Source organism: Carya illinoinensis, chromosome 10 (assembly GCF_018687715.1).
Source record: "Carya illinoinensis cultivar Pawnee chromosome 10, C.illinoinensisPawnee_v1, whole genome shotgun sequence".
NCBI classification, from domain to species: Eukaryota; Viridiplantae; Streptophyta; class Magnoliopsida; order Fagales; family Juglandaceae; genus Carya; species Carya illinoinensis.
In genome coordinates, this window is record NC_056761.1 from 27,074,703 (window position 1) to 27,092,692 (window position 17,990).

General features: G+C 41.2%; 1 pseudogene; it reads right to left on the reverse strand.

The window, feature by feature from the left end:
• Positions 1–17,990, reverse strand: part of LOC122278590 — a 30,858-nt pseudogene that overhangs the window by 11,086 nt on the left and 1,782 nt on the right.

Below are 17,990 nucleotides of genomic sequence, written 5' to 3' on the forward strand. Positions count from 1 at the left end.
TTCAAAAAATTTCCTCAATAATGTTGAATAAAAATTATTTGCCACCTATAAAAATAATCACGCAATTCTCGTAAATTTCTAGTCAAACACATATTTCAATATTTAAATTTGAAATGCTATATTAACCTGTCCTAAATCGTCAAAACCCAAAATCCTCATAATTCCTAAAATACCATCCTTTTCGAAAACCATCAATTATTCACTTAATATTTACCTAACCTAATTCCCACTTATTTCACAAGTCTATTTAAAAGACAACAAAACCCAACCCATTTAAAAAAAATGAAAAGTCACTGAAATAAAAATATTACCTAACCCCAAATAATTTAGAACCCGAACTCGACCGAAAAACATTTTACTTTGAAATAACTTAACACAACACACTAAAAATATATATATATATATATATATATAAAGAAACCAAGTAGAAACAAATTCACTGAAATAAATTCAATAATTTCCTACAAAAGACTTAGGCTCGACATAAAAACCAACCCAGTGAGTGACTGAAAAATAACCTTAAAAAATCGAAGGGTATATAAACATAAAATCATTCCTCCTTAACCAGCTTTACGAGGGCATGATCACTTTTTATTTTCTTCAAAACCAAAAGAAGGCTTCTTCCATGAAACAGGGGTTGCACGTCAGAAGTTAATCGAGAGCGAGGGAGACACGGCAGATCAGGGTGGTGCGGCGAAGATGCCATCAAGCTGAGGGCTGAGCACACATAGAGAGAGATGAGAGAGAGAAAAAGCGAGTGATGAAAGAGAGGGAGACGAAGAGATGAGAGAGAGAGAGAGATAGAGAGTGAGAAAGTGGGAGGAACTCAGTGTGGGCTTACCGAATCAGAACGGGGTGACTAGAGGTGGCACGAACAGTATTTTTTAGGCTTTTCTTGGTGTTTCATGTTTGTTCCATCGTGGCTTTGAGGTTGAGCAACTGGGCGGCACTGTGCGGGTTGATGAGGCTGAGATGGAGCGTGGCTGAGAAACTGGTAGATGCAGGTTGCTCTATTATGGTTTCCAAATAAAAAAAAAAACACAGGGGCTAGTTGGTAGTGAAGAGATGAGATGGTTGGGTACAAACAGAGAGACACAAAGTGAGAGGAACTAAGAGGAATTTACAGCATTGACGAGCCAAGATGTAGTGGAACTGTTTGGCGTAGATAGGCTTCACCAAGTCGTGATTGGAGGCAGCCATGAGGGTGGAAGCTAGGAGGAAAATATGCTCTATTTTTGTGAGGGAAAACAAGGGCTCCTTGCACATCCAATGGCAGTGTGACGCCCCCAAATCCCCACGCCTGGCACGGGAAAATCGAGACGTCTGGATGATGACATCACAGGTCACCACCCTATCGACGAGTGCCAAGTGTGTGCATCAGCAACGAATGTGCACGAAGAAACACGCAGCGGATAACAAAAGTCATAACTAAGTACCATAATTTTTCTTGTTTAATACAAAGCTGTTCAAAACATACATAATAAAATATTACAAATCACAAATATAATTCAAAGTAACAACAAGATATTACTTCAACTCAGAACTCTGGCGGAGCCTCATCCTCGGGCACAGCCTCCTCCTCTTCCTCGAACTCTGCACCAAAATCTACGGTACCAAAAATGGTGCCGCAGGTAAGTAAAATCCAAACACCACTAGATAAAAACATATAAAACTCAAACAATTTGCATGAAAGGATTCCAATGCTCAACACCCATAAAATCATATTTTTCCACACATGCCAAAAATCTCTTTTGGCCCAAAAACATATCCTTTCAAATTATCATGCCAAAAGTCACATTTGGCCCATATCCAACTCAAACCATTAACCAATTAATCCGTATGCACCATGACCTCCCCTAGGGGTCATCCGCACACCCTGGCTCCTGTGCCACACTGCAGGTAACGACCACGCGTGTGACACCTAAACAAGCGATGCCAAGTTCCGTGCCCCGCGCGTTCGTAGCTAAGCATCCTCTAGCCCTCGCCAGTGAAGCGCCACAGAGTCGGTGCGTAGAGCGATGCCCAGTTCCGCACGTTCGTAGCCAAGCATCCTCTAGCCCCCGCTCCCGTCGTCGCCCAGCGACAACTTAGGGGACGTCACTCAGTATATTACGCTCCCGAGTGACCAGAGGAGCTCCACCAAGATAATAACCCATCCCGGCTTGGGCTCGTGCGACACACCCTCCCAAAATCCATTTACGCCAATAAAATGGGATGTTCTCAATTTAATTAAAATGCACATGTATGCAATATGTAACGCACGCCCCATGGCACAAATAACCAAGCAATCACAAACAATCAAAACCAAACACTTCGTCCTCAATCCATCCGACCCCCAAACTCCTCGGACTCAGTCCGGAATCAGCCAACCAACAGATAAATATTTATTGAATGAGCAAAATATATTTAAATCTAAAAGTAGAGTTTAGAAAATACTTACAGCACTATATGGTATTTTTTGAAAGCTCGCGGCGTTGCAAACGGCAGAAGAAAAGCAACATAACAGTGAAATTTCACTGTGACCGTGGGTTGTAAAATACCCACTTTTGAACGAGGACAAACCAAAGCTCGGGATTGATAGGGAATGGTCTACGGATGTTTATGAAGCTAAGGGAAGTGGAGTTTGGCTGTGGGTGGCGGCGAAAACGGCGGAGGAAGGCCAAAATACCCAAATCGGAAAGCTAGCTCGTGGGGACTGTTCCGGCGATGGATTGAGGCCGAAAATGGGTGGGTTAGGACGGCAAGGAGTCTGTGATGAAGTGGTGAAGAGGTGGTGGCTGGAGGTGGAGTGACGGCGGCAAATCGGAGCAAAAGCCGTTCGGCTTTGAGTGACTATTCCGGCTAAACGGCAGCTCGGATGGCGGTGAAACTTGGTAGGGGTGATTACCAGCCGGAGGGGAAGAAAACTGGGTGGGTGGTGTGCCGCACGGTGGCCGGCAGCAGTTGTTCTGGGTGGAGAGAGAAAACGAACGGAAATGGTGTGGAGAGAGAGTGTCACACGGGAGAGAACCGGAGGAGGAAGAGAAAAAAAAAAGAAAGAAAAAGAAGAAAAAGAGAAAGAAGAAGAAAAAGAAAAGATGAGGGAAAAGAAATGAGGTCCAGTCCTCACTTCGGAAACCAAAACAGGTCCGCCGAAAACGATATTAAAAATCGTAAAACGACTAAATAAATTAAACACAACATCAAATAAATTAAAAACTAATTAAAATACAATAATTTAAAATAAATAAACCAATATATTAATTAAATTAAAAACAACCCTTCAGTGAAAATACACATAAAAGCGGGGTCATCACATCCTCCCCCCTTAAAAACAAATTTCGTTCTCGAAATTTGCAAGATCAAACACCAACTTAAAACGAGCCACATAATTCCACATAATTCCACATAAAACCACATGTGACCAAGATTAAGAAACGTACCGTCATTACTCAAACAAGTATGGGTACTGCTCCCTCATGTCCGCTACTCGCTCCCAAGAGAAATCTTGAGCTAACGGATCTCCCCATGCCACCTTAATGAAAGGTATCGTCTTGGACCTCAACTATTGCTCCTTCCAATCCATGATCTGCGACAGAACAACCTCATAAGTAAGGTCCAGTTGCAACTGAATACTCTCTAGGTCGACAAAGCGTGGCTCTTGTTGTCCAAAGCTCTTATTCAAGGATGATACGTGGAAGACATCATGAATATCCCCAAAATATTCTGGCAAATCAACTTTATAGGCGACGGACCCTACCTTCTCCAGAATCTGAAAAGGGCCAACATACCTCGGATCTAGTTTCCTATTCTTACCGAAACGCTTAACTCCTTTCATGGGAGAGACTTTGAGATAAACCCAATCACCTTCTTCAAAAGATAACTCTCCCCTCCTGGTATCAATGTAGCTTTTCTGACGGCTCTGAGCTGCCACCATTTTATCCCTGATGATCCGAACTTGGCTTTGCATCTCTTGAATTATTTCGGGTCCAATTATCCTACTCTCCCCGACTTCATCCCAACACAAAGGCGATCTGCACTTCCTCCCATAAAGAGCTTCATAGGGAGCCATCTGAATGGTCGCATGGAAGCTATTATTATATGCAAACTCTATGAGCGGCAAATGGTTTTCCCAACTCCCTTGAAATTCCATGACACATGCTCGCAACATGTCTTCAAGGGTTTGAATGGTGCGCTCTGATTGACCGTCTGTCTACGGGTGATATGCAGTACTGAACTTCAACTTAGTACCCAATGCTACCTGCAAACTCTTCCAGAACTGAGACGTGAACCTTGGGTCTCGATTCGACACTATACTCTTCGGTATGCCGTGCAGCCGCACTATCTCCTTGACGTACAAGCGGGTCAACTTACCCAAGGAATCAGTGTTATTAACAAGCAAGAAATGAGCACTCTTCGTTAATCGGTCAACAATCACCCAAACAGAATTTTTCCCACTAGGCGTCCTCGGCAAGCCCACTACAAAGTCCATCGTGATGTCATCCCACTTCCACTCAGGAATAGGGAGCGATTGGAGCATACCTACGGGTCTTTGATGATCGGCCTTGACTTGACGGCATGTGTGGTATTTCTCAACATACAAGGCAATATCCCTTTTCATTCCATCCCACCAATAATTTTTCTTCAAGTCCCGGTACATCTTTGTACTGCCGGGATGAACTGAATAAGGGGCTGCATGAGCTTCTGCCATGATCCACTCCTTGAATTCTGAATCTTTGGGGACCACCCTACGATCTCGGAACCGAAGAATTCCATCTTTATCCATACTATAGTGCAACGGCCCTCGAGATTTTCTGACTCTTTTCCTGATATTCAGCAGCTTCGGATCCTTCCTTTGAAGAGTCTTCAATTCCTCAAACTCAGTTACCCGAATATCAAGAACTAAAGATAAAATCTCTTCTTGCTGTGAACTTTCAATAAGGAGTCTTCTCATCCCACAAAGCAAAGAATCCAATTATGACGGCTCGGCTTCATCTTCCAAATGCGATTTTCGGCTCAAAGCATCAGCAACTATATTTGCCTTCCCTGGATGATACTTGATCTCGCACTGGTAGTCACTGATTAACTCCAGCCATCGTCTCTGCCTCATGTTCAGATTCTTCTGGGAAAACAGGTGCTTCAAGCTCTTGTGATCAGTGTATACTTCACAAGCTTCCCCATACAAAAAGTGCCGCCAGATCTTAAGAGCAAAAACAATCGCAACCAATTCCAAATCGTGCATTGGATAATTCTTTTCATGGTCCTTTAGCTGACGAGATGCATAAGCAACAACCTGTCCTTCCTGCATAAGGGCAAAACCCAATCCAAATTTAGACGCATCACTGAAGACTACGAATGGCTTATGCGGTTCTGGAAGCGCTAACACTGGTGCAGTCGTCAACCTATTTTTCAATTCTTGGAAACTTCTCTCACACTTATCTGACCAAACAAATTCTGCATTCTTTCTAGTCAACATTGTGAGAGGTCCGGATAGGCGAGCAAATCCCTCCACAAATCTTCGATAATATCCGGCAAGTCCCAAGAAACTCCGAATCTTGCGCACTGAAGTCAGACGCTGCCATGACAAAATGGCTTCCACCTTACTAGGATCAACAGTCACTCCGTCTCCGGAAATCACATGCCCAAGAAATCTGACTTCCTCCAACCAGAATTCACACTTGCTGAGCTTGGCATACAACTGGTGTTCTCTCAATTTCCCAAGAACTAGACGAAGATGATACACATGCTCTTCAACATCTCGGAAATAAATCAGACTATCATTAATGAATACTACCACAAAGGAATCTAGATAAGGTCGAAATACTCGATTCATTAAATCCATGAAAGCAGCAGGGGCATTGGATAATCCAAACGGCATCACCTTAAATTCATAATGCCCATATCTCGACCTGAAAGCAATTTTGGGCACATCCTTGTCTCTGATCCTCAACTGGTAGTATCTCAACCTCAAATCAATCTTCGAGAACACAGCTGCTCCTTGAAGCTGAACAAACAAATCATCGATCCGTGGAAGATGATATTTATTTTTGATGGTCACCTTATTTAATTCCCGATAATCGATTCACATACGGAGGGTTCCATCTTTCTTTTTAACAAATAGCACTAGCGCACCCCACGGCGAAGTACTAGGCTGAATGAACCCCTTATCTAACAGCTCTTGTAACTGAGTCTTCAACTCTTTTAATTCAGCCGGCGCCATGCAGTAAGGAGCTTTATGTACAGGAGCCGCTCCAGGTTCCAAGTCTATAACAAACTCCATTTCTTGAACAGGGGGTAGCCCAGGCAAGTCATCCACAAACACGTCTGGAAATTCTTCCACAACGGGAATGTCTACCAAAGACTTATTCTCAGACGGCGTAGACACCATCTGAACTAAGAAGGCTTCTGCTCCCCATGCAATCTCTCTTTTTGCTTGAATTGCCGATACAATTACTGGCTTTTCTTTTAGCTTACTTCCCGTAAATTCCAGATAATCACCATCTAGAAGCTGAAAGCTAATTATCCGACTTCTACAATTAATACTCGCAGAATATCGGTATAGCCAATCCATCCCGAGGATGATATCAAAACCCAACAGCTTAAACACCACCAAATCAGCATCCAAGAATCTTCCATCAAAATTTAATGGGCATCCCAAAGCAACCTTGGAACACCACACCATTTCACCATTGGGTAGAGCCACTACCAATGACTTTGGCAAAGGTTCCATGACCAAATTACACATCCGAGCAAACGTGGAAGATACAAACTACTGTGACGCACCGGAATCAAACAAAGTGCAAGCATAAAACTCATATAAACGAACTCTCCCTGAACCAAACACATAAACCCATGAATTCCAAATACACAAAGAAATGAAAGCACATTGAAAATCAAATCCAACATAAAATCAAATTAAATCCATACCTGTAATTACTCCAGCATCATGGGTCGCTGGTGCCTCATCATCCACATCTCCGGGTGTGACAGCATAAACCCGGGCTTGCACTGCTTGTCTTGGATTTTTTCTTCCACCGCGTCTACCTCCACGGCTTCCTTGAACTCTGACGGGGCACGCATGAGCAATATGTCCCACTTGGCCGCATCGGTAACACTGGGGTCCACCACTCAGCCGACACCCGCCCTCATGAGCTTTATTACAAACTCCACAAATTGGCACCCGTCCTCCCATACGACCACCTGGAAGCTTGCGGTCGAGTTCCGGTCCGCTGAACAAATTTCTGAGGCGAACCCGAGCTACTTCCTTCACCAGAAAAACTCCGCCTCTTATGTCCTGGAGGGGAGCCCATACTCAGATTATTCTCTCGCTCTATAAGGGTGGCCACATCCACTAAGTCCTGAAAAGTGGATATCCGGTGACTGACCACCATACGGTGTATATCAGGGCGTAGTCCCTCCTGGAAATGCTCAACTCGCATTTCCTCTATGGCGATGAGGTGGGGAGCAAATCGCCCAAGTTCTATAAATCTTCGGGCATACTGTTCCACTGTCATGCTCCCTTGGACCAAACTTGAGAACTCCCTTGCCTTTTGCTTCCTTATAGAAGCGGGAAAGAAGCGATCATTAAACTCTTTCTTGAAGCGTTGCCAAGTCACAGTGGCGAAAGATCCCAATTCCGATTCCAGCATTACCCTCTTGGTATCCCACCAATCAGAAGCGGTACCTTACAACAGATAGTTGGCGTAGAGTACTTGTTGCGCCTCGGTGCAACCACACACCTCAAAAGTTCTTTCCAAGTCTTTGATCCACTTTCCAGCTTGAAGTAGATCCCTCTTCTCCAGTGACGTGTGGAGTTCTATGCGCTAGAAAGTGCTCATAAGGGCATCCAGCTTGCACCATGCCACTAGGCCCGCCTGGGTATAGCCAAGGCCCTCCCTGCTATGGCCAGGGACCTCTTGGTTGTGGCCAAAGCCCTCCTTGTTGCGGCCAAGACCCTTCTTGTTGTGGCCAAGGAGCCCCTTGTTGTGGCCAAGGTCCTCCTTGTTGTGGCCAAGGCCCTGCCTGCTGTGGCCTAAAATTCTGCTGCATAAACTCTGTCATCTACCGTATTGCTTGGGCTATGGAGTCATCTCTCGATGTATCGTCTCGTGGCTCTTGAGTAGATTTCCTTGGTCTCACCATTTTTCCTGCCACAACACAACCTTTGACCCCCTTTAAGACAAACAGATAAAACCAACATAAAACCAAAAACCAAAACTAAACCATACAACAAGAACCAAAAGAAACCAGCATGCAAAAACATAACTTGATAAATAAAAACAAGTAAACAAGCTCAAACAAATAAAACAAATCAAATAGCAACTTTACTTAACATAAATTTTAAAACACAACTTTAAAAACATTCTGGTACTACCTACGAGACATGTGGTTTTACCTAGAGCCAAACCGCTCTGATACCACCTGTGACGCCCCCAAATCCCCACGCCTGGCACAGGGAAATCGAGACGTCCAGATGATGACATCACGGGTCACCACCCTATCGACGAGTGCCAAGTGTGTGCATAAGCAACGAATGTGCACGAAGAAACACGCAGCGGATAACAAAAGTCATAACCAAGTACCAGAATTTTTCTTGTTTAATACAAAGCTATTCAAAACATACATAATAAAATATTACAAATCAAAAATATAATTCAAAGCAACAATAAGATATTACTTCAACTCAGAACTCCGGCGGAGCCGCATCCTCGGGCTCAGCCTCCTCCTCTTCCTCAAACTCTGCACCAAAATCTATAGTACTAAAAATGGTGTCGTAGGTAAGTAAAATCCAAACACCACTAGATAAAAACATATAAAACTCAAACAATATGCATGAAAGGATGCCAATGCTCAAAACCCATAAAATCATATTTTTCCACACACGCCAAAAATCTCATTTGGCCCAAAAACATATCCTTTCAAATTATCACGCCAAAAGTCACATTTGGCCCATATCCAACTCAAATCATTAACCAATTAATCCGTATGCACCATGACCTCCCCTAGGGGTCATCCGCACACCCTGGCTCCTGTGCCACACCGCAGGTAACGACCACACGTGTGACACCTAAACGAGCGATACCCAGTTCCACGCCCCGCGCGTTCGTAGCCAAGCATCTTCTAGCCCTCGCCAGTGAAGGGCCACGGAGTCAGTGCGTAGAGTGATGCCCAGTTCCGCACCCGACGCGTTCGTAGCCAAGCATCCTCTAGACCCCACTCCCATCATCACCCAGCGACAACTTAGGGGACGTCACTCAGTATATTACGCTCCTGAGTGACCAGAGGAGCTCCACCGAGATAATAACCCATCCCGGCTTGGGCTCGTGAGACACACGCTCCCAAAATCCATTTACGCCAATAAACTGAGATTTTCTCAATTTAATTAAAATGCACATGTATGCAATATGTAAAGCACGCCCCATGGCACAAATAACCAAGCAATCACAAACAATCAAAACCAAGCACTCCATCCCCAATCTATCCGACCCCCGAACTCCTCGGACTCAGTCCGGAATCAGCCAACCAACAGATAATATTTATTGAATGAGCAAAATATATTTAAATCTAAAAGTAGAGTTTAGAAAATACTTACAGTGCTAAATGGTATTTTTTGAAACCTCGCGGCGTTGCAAACGGTGGAAGAAAAGCAACATAACAGTGAAATTTGACTATGGCCGTGGGTTTTAAACGGGGACAAACCAAAGCTCGAGATTGATAGGGAATGTTCTACAGATGTTTATGAAGCTACGGGAAGTGGAGTTTGGCCGTGGTGGCGGCGAAAACAGCGGAGGAAGGCCAAAATACCCAAATCAGAAAGTCAGCGGATTGAGGCCGGAAATGGGTGGGTTAGGACGGCAAGGAGTCTGTGATGAAGTGGTGAAGAGGTGGTGGCTGGAGGTGGAGCGACGGCGGCAAGTCGAAGCAAAAGCCGTTCGGCTTTGAGTGACTATTCTGGCTAAACGGCGGCTCGGATGGCGGTGAAACTTGGTGGGGGTGATCACCGGCCGGAGGGGAAGAAAACTGGGTGGGTGGTGTGCCGCACGGTGGCCGGCAGCGGTTGTTCTAGGTGGAGAGAGAAAATGAACGAAAATGGTGTGGAGAGAGAGTGTCGCACGGGAGAGAACCGGGGGAGGAAGAGAAAAAAAAAGAAAGAAAAAGAGAAAAAGAGAAAGAAGAAGAAAAAGAAAAGATGAGGGAAAAGAAATGAGGTCCAGTCCTCACTCCGGAAACCAAAACAGGTCCGCCGAAAACGATATTAAAAACCGTAAAACGACTAAATAAATTAAACACAACATCAAATAAATTAAAAACCAATTAAAATACAATAATTTAAAATAAATAAACCAATATATTAATTAAATTAAAAACAACCCTTCAGTGAAAATACACGTAAAAGCGAGTCATCACAGGCAGCATGCAAGGGGTTCACGGCACAGGGTGAGAATGGATTGGGGTGGCTTCCATGGATGGGGTGAGTTTGGGCAGTGGCTAGCAGGATCGCGTGGGCTAGGTAGCGGCCAGCTATCACACGGTTATTTTGTTCCAGAAGTGAGGCTCACGATTTGGAAGAGTTTCACATAAAAAATAAATAAATAAATAAATAATACTGAAGGCTGCGGAAAATCTCCTTTCGTAGAAGAGGAAAAAAAAAAGGTATATTTATAGAGGTTATTCGAAACCCTAGATGAGAACAAAAAGAAGGTGGCCGTGCACGAGAGACGTGCATGGTATGGAGTCTGGAAGTAGGTTCACATGGGATTAGGTTTTGGTACAAGGTTTGGGCTATTGGGTGATCCGGTAAGGCTTATTTTAAATATATTTGAGCCCACGGTTTGGATAGTGTCAAAATTTATAAAATGGCTCTTTCTTAAATTTTTGGACCTCGACTCAAACTCAAAAAAAAAAATCCAGCTTGGTTAAAAAAAATATCTCGGCTCATAAAAAGATTTTTAACCTAAATATCAAACCCAAAGACAATCCTAATTCACCAAAAGAGATGTTTTAGGCCCGTAGTCTACTAAAATGCTAAATAAATAAATTTGAAAACTCAAATGGACTTTTCACACATATTAAAAAAAGAAAAAATTGAAAACAGTTTGACCTTATACCCGGGTGTTACAAAAAAGAGAGGGGGAGCTTGAAAGAATTACCATATAGATCGAGCATCAATGGAGAACTCAACATTTTTCATTAATCCTGCTAGAATAACCTTGTATTGTAGCAGATCTCGAGACTATCATAAATAAAATAGCATTAAGTAATAATTATAATACAAAAGCAATCACATCAGTCATGAAATCTTACAAGGAACTCACAAACTTCAAAAGGTCATAAAGAGAATTTCTATAAAGAAGAACAATAACTGTTTTTCAGGAAAATAAAAAATAAAAAAACACCATGCCATATTACTTCGGCTTTAAAATATAAAAGTCTCTGAACACCATGTTGGGTAAGTGCTTACCAGAGCATAACACCAGATGACACAGAAAGCTTGATAACAGGCCAAAGCTCCTTGAAAGCGAGTGATGAGAAACCTTTCCATGTTTGCCGACATCCTCCACACATAACAAACGCCAGCTGACCGATATTTGGAGTCCAATATGCCAACACAGTGGAGAACATTGCACCAGGAATCACAAACTTAAAATTCATCTTTAAAAGCCATGAGAGAAGGAGGTGGATTGCAATTGAAAATGCTGCCAAGTAAGTTATGATCACGTTTTTGCTCTATGCTTGTAGGAACATTAGACGTGTAAAACTTGGAATCAAGGAAAATAACACGGCAATGAACCAGGGACCAATGTCCCCTCCAATATCTACTATATTCCCATGTCGACCAAAAATCTTAAGAATTGGGGTTGCAAAGATAAGTAGAGGAAGAAGAAACATTGAGGTGCAGAACAAGACCATCCACGATCTTTGAAGATATACTCCAAGCATGTTATACTATTTCGCACCGTATGCTTGCCCATAAAGAGTTTCCAGTGCACTTGCCATGCCGAACTGCACTTCCAAATTCAAAATTACAATTCAAAAGCATATTTCATTACCAATTGCATGCTGTTATCACAAAAACAATGATATAATGTTGGTTTTAAAAAAATAGAAGACTTTAAAAAACAAAGGAGAACTTCAACCAACACTTGTTTGATTGATTCTAAATATGTTCTACGTATGCCATAAACCAAATACAACTTATAAGCAATCTTGAAACAATCAGCAACTAATGACAGATAGTTCCAAAGCAAAACATTAACTGAGTTGGCTAAAAATAACAAAAGGCTAAAAATAGAGTTTATTGAAAAACTGCATCAGCATCAATGTGCAGCAACTTCAATATTCCTCCTTGATGCATTTTTCTGAAACTCCAAGGATCATACGCAGCTTTTGAAATTTGCCTCTAGGAAGTGCCTTCGTAAAGATGTCAACCATTTGTTCTTCTGACTTACAGAATTTAAGCTGAATTTCTCCTTTGGCAACAACTTCTCTTATATAGTGATACTTGATTGCTATGTGCATAGTTCGGCTATGATAAACTAGATTCTTGGCCATTGCAATTGCTGACTTATTATCACAGAAAATATCAACTAGAAGTTGTTGCTTTGCTCACATATCTTCAAGTATTCTAGTTAGCCATATAGCTTGATTTACAACATTGGCAGCAGCAACATACTCTACTTTTGCTGTAGATTGAGCCACAGATCCTTGTTTCTTCGAGCCCCATGAGAAAACACCTGATCCTAGATTGAAACAATATCCTAAAGTGCTCTTCATATCATCAATTGAACCAGCCCAATCACTGTCTGTATATCTAATTAATTTTGAATAAGAACACGGCTTAAACAAAATGCCAAACTTCAAAGTGCCTTGAACATATCTCAACACCCTTTTTGCAGCACCAAAATGGACTTGACTGGGATTTTGGATAAACCTAGACAACATGCTTATAGCAAACATGAGATCAGGTCATGTAGAAGTGAGGTACAACAAACTTCCAATCAAACTTCTATAGGCAGCACCATCTGCCAATTTTCCCCCATCTTCTTTCTTGAATTTCTCATTTGCAATTAAAGGAGTTGCCACTGATTTTCAATTAGACATTTTGAACCTCTTAAGCAAATCTTCAACATACTTCTTTTGAGAAATAAAAATGCCATCATCTTGGCATACTTCCATACCAAGAAAGTAATGCATTAAACCCAAAAGACTTCATCATCTCTTGCTTGAATTCTTCAATCATCTTTGAGTCATTTCCAGTTATGATTAAATCATCAACATATAAGGAGACTATGAGTAGATTTTTACCTTTGATTTGAAGATAAAGTGTAGGTTCACTCACACTTTTCTTGAAGCCTTGTTCACCAAAGTAACCATCGATCTTGCTATACCATGCTCTAGGTGCTTGTTTAAGCCCATATAGAGCTTTTTTCAGTTTAAACACCTTGCCATCTTCCTTCTTGAAGCCTTCGGGTTGCTCTACATACACTTCCTCTTCAAGTTCTCCATTGAGGAAAGTTGATTTAACATCAAGTTGAGAGATCTTCCAACTCCTTTGAGCTAATAGTGCAACAATAGTTTTGATGGTGTCCAATCGAGCTACTGGAGCATAGGTTTCATTGAAATCTATCCCGGGCTGTTGTGAGTACCCTTTAGCAACCAATCATGCTTTGCATTTCTTTAATGACCCATCCGAATTAATCTTCCTTTTGTAAATCCATTTAACTCCAATGATTTCTTTGCTGTCAGGACGAGGAACAAGCTCCCAGGTATTGTTCTTTTCAATCATCTTGATCTCCTCCTTCATTGCGTCAACCCAAACTAATTCTTTCACAGCAGCTGCATAATTTTCAGGTTCCAAAGAGGTATAGTTGCAAGATTCATAAATTTCACTTAGAGGTCTTAACCTTCTGGGAGGTGACTCGGGTGAAGATTGATCTGAAACTTCAAAGTTGCTATCATACCTTGTGCTGAAGTTGGTGTTGCTGGCTGATTATCTTCATCATTTTCCATCCTCACTTCAGGTTCTTCAGTTTTTGGTTTAGTCAATGGCTTATTTGAGTTTTCATCTTTCTCCCAACTCAAGGTTGAGGGTTCATCAAACACCACATCTCTACTGTTACCAGCTGCTGAGTTTTTAAATTGAAGACTCTATATCCTTTGGATTGAGAGCTGTATCCAAGGAAAATTCCCTTTACTGACTTTTCTTTTAACTTGTGCCTTTTTTGCTTAGGGACATGGATATAACAAATACATCCAAAAATTTTCAGATGCTCAGCAGTAGGTTTGATCCCACTCCAAGCTTCAATAGGAGTTAAATTTTTCACAGCTTTTGTAGGACATCTATTCAAGAGATACACAGCTGTGTTAAGAGCTTCGACCTAGAACTTTTTAGGAAGTCCTTTTGCCATTAGCATAGACCTGACCATCTCCATGACAATCCTATTTTTCCTCTCCGAGACTCCATTTTGTTGTGGAGTATAGGCAACAGTCAACTAGTGTTCCAACCCTCCATTTTTGCAAAACACATCAAACTTTTTAGAGTTAAACTTAGTGCCTCCATCACTTCTCAAAGTTTTGACTTTTATACCACTTTGGTTCTCAATAAGCAATCTAAATTTCTTAAAAATTTCAAATACTTCTGATTTTTCTTTGAGAAAGTACACCCAAATCATTCTAGAAAGATCATCAATAAACAAGATGAAGTACCTGTTTTGACTTTGTGAATGAGTTCTCATAGGACCACATAAATATGTATGCACAAGTTCCATAACTGTTTTGGCTCTCCATGCTTCTCCTTTTGGAAAGGATTCTCTGTGTTGTTTTCCCAACATGCAACCTTCACACACAGCCATATTTTGATCCAGAAGAGGTAAGTTTCTCATCATAATTTTTTGATTTAACAACCTTAGTGCATTAAGGTTATAATGTCCAAACCTTTGATGCCATAAGGTAGTTTCATCATTTTTAACCACAAGAGCCTTTGGGTATTGCCAATAGATAGGAAAATTTCTCCCATTTCCCATCTTCACTTCAGCCACCACATGATTGTTGTTCTTTATATCGTAAATAGTGCACTGATCATCTTCAAAGTGAAGGGTGTATCCGTTTTGCATCATATGTCCAACACTTAGCATACTTTGATCAAGGCTTGGAACTAACAACACATCATTTATAAATCTGGTTCCCCTTTTGGTTTCCAAAGCTATTGTGCCTTTCCCTCTTGCCTTTCCCCTTTTGATTTTTACCTTAACAGAATCATCAATCCAAGAAAATAGACTTGAATCTAGTGTCATATGGTTGCTACAACCACTATCAAGAAACCATTCCCTTTTTTGTTCAGCAGCCACTTGACAAGCATAAAACAACTGCCCTTCCTTATCCTCTGTAAAATTTGCTTGTTGATTCTTGTCTTTAAACCTGCAATCCTTTTCTTCATGGCCAAACTTTTTGCAATTTGTATACTAAGGTTTGCCACGATGAAAGCAATTTTTCTCCAAGTGATTAGTTTTCTTGCAAATAACACAAGGTTGAAAATTACCTTTTGTAGCATACTTTTTCTGATGACTCTCTTCATCTTTTGCCTTGCCCTTATACCCCTTTTTGAAATCCTTTTGCTTCTGATTTTTAAGATTGACTTTCAACTGAAATGCATTCTCAAGAGTAGCTTCATTCCTCTGGTCAAGCCTTTGTTCATGTGCTTGCAGAGAACCCATCAATTCAGTAACTGAAAGTGTAGAGAGATCCTGAGATTCTTCAATGGCAGCAACAATTGAGTCATATTTCCCAGTTAAACTAATGAGGATCTTTTGTACGATTCTCTCATTAGTTATGTCCTCTCCATAAGCCCTCATTTGATTAACTACTTCAATGAGTTTTGAGCAATACTCTTTGGCAATTTCAGAATCTTTCATTTTAAGATTCTCAAGCTCCCTTCTCAACCCTTGAAGCTTAATAGTTTTAACTTTGCTATTTCCTTGAAACGCAAGTTGTAAAATTTCCCATGCTTGTTTAGAACTTGTAGCTCTCATTAGTCTTGGAAATATAGATTCACTTACAGCTTGTTGCAGAGTGAATAATGCCTTTGCATCCTTTTGTTTTTCTAGCTTGACTTGACTTGAAACTGAATCGCCACCACTTGAGCTTTCATTGTTGTTGGAACTCTAGACTCGATGACATCCCATAGATCAAGAGACAGGAACAAAATCTTCATTTTTATGCTCTAGTAGTCATAATTTTCACCAGAAAAAATAGGAATTGAAGTGGATGAACTAGGGGCAGCCATTTTTCCTAAGAAGATCTAACCTGCTTTGATGCCAATTGTTAGTTTTAAAAAAATAGAACACTGTAAAAAAACATAGGAGAACTTCAACCAACACTTGTTTGATTGATTCTAAATATGTTCTACGTATGCCATAAACCAAATACAACTTATAAGTAATCTCGAAACAATCAGCAACTAATGACAGATAGTTCCAACGCAAAACATTAACTGAGTTGGGTAAAAATAACAAAAGGCTAAAAATAGAGTTTATTGAAAAACTGCATCAGCATCAAGGTGCAGCAGCTTCAATATAAAATCATCAAATAGAGAACTTGTCCTATCAGGCCATTCTCGAATGCAATTTATAGTAAACAATAACATGTAAGATCAGTCGAGTGATTCTTGCTTTTGAGTTTTCATTTTTGTTTCTCTCCGCAGCATCCATGTGATATCCCCTTTTTACGTGTATTTTCACTGAAGGAGTATTTTAATTTAATTAAAATATTGGTTCTTTTATTTTAAATTATCGTATTTTAATTGGATTTATTTAGTTGTGATATTTGTTTTGCAGAACTTTCTTAATGTTAATTATCGTTTTGAGTTTAAATTGTTGTGTAATTTATTTTAGTTTGTTTTTGGATTTAAAATTATGTTGTTAGTTTTTACTAGTTATTTATTATATTTTAGCTTGATGTGGTGTTTAAATTATGTTATTCGTTTTATAACTTTTAAAGTTGTTTTCGTCGGACCAGTTTCTGGACTCCAGAGATGAGGATTGGACCTCATTTCTTTTCCCCATCTTTTCTTTTTCTCTTTTTCTTTTTCTCTTTTCTTTTTCTTTCTCTTTTTCTTTCTTTTTCTTCCCTGATTTCCTCCCGTGCGGGCAACACTCTCTCTCTCCTCCATTTCTGTCCGTTTTTGTTCCACCGCCCAGAACCGCCGCTCTTCGGCGACGTGTATGACACCACCCACCCAGAAATCTTCCCCTCCAGCCGGCGCACCTCCCCACCAAATTTCACCTCCATCCGAGCCACCATTAGCCGCCATGAGCTCCTCCAAACCGCACATTTTTGGGCCATTTCACCGCCGTCGTTCCACCTCTGACCACCACCTCTTCACCACCTCTTGCCATCCTAAACCACCTATTTCCAGCTCCGATTCGTTGTCGGAGCAGCCCCCACGAGCTCATCTTCGTTTTTTCCATTTTTCGCTTCCACCGCCATTTCCTTCGCCACCCACGGCCCATTCTCAGTTTCATTAGTTTCATAAACACCTCTAGGCCATTCCCTATTAATCCCAAGTCTTGGTTTGTCCCCATTCAAAAGTGGGTATTTTACAACCCAAGGCCACAGTGTATTTTACACTGTTATGTTGCTTTCTCTTCGCTCTTTTCAGCTCGTTGATCCTTCAAAAATTATTATATACCGCTGTAAGTATTTTTCAAACTTTATTTTAGATTTAGATATATTATTGCTTTTACAATAAATTCATTGACTGGTTGGTTATTCTGGACTGAATCTGAGGAGTCGGGAGTCGGATGGATTTGAGGACGGAGTTGTTTGGTTATTGTTGACGTTGAGTTTTGTTAGATAAATTGTATCTTGAGGTGTGCATTGCATGGTGCATTCATGTGCATGTATTAAATTGAGAAAAACTAGTTTTACCTGTGTAAATGGATTTTTGGGTGCGTGTGTATCACGACCCCAAGCCGAGATGGGGCATTATCTCGGTAGAGCTCCTCTGGTCACTC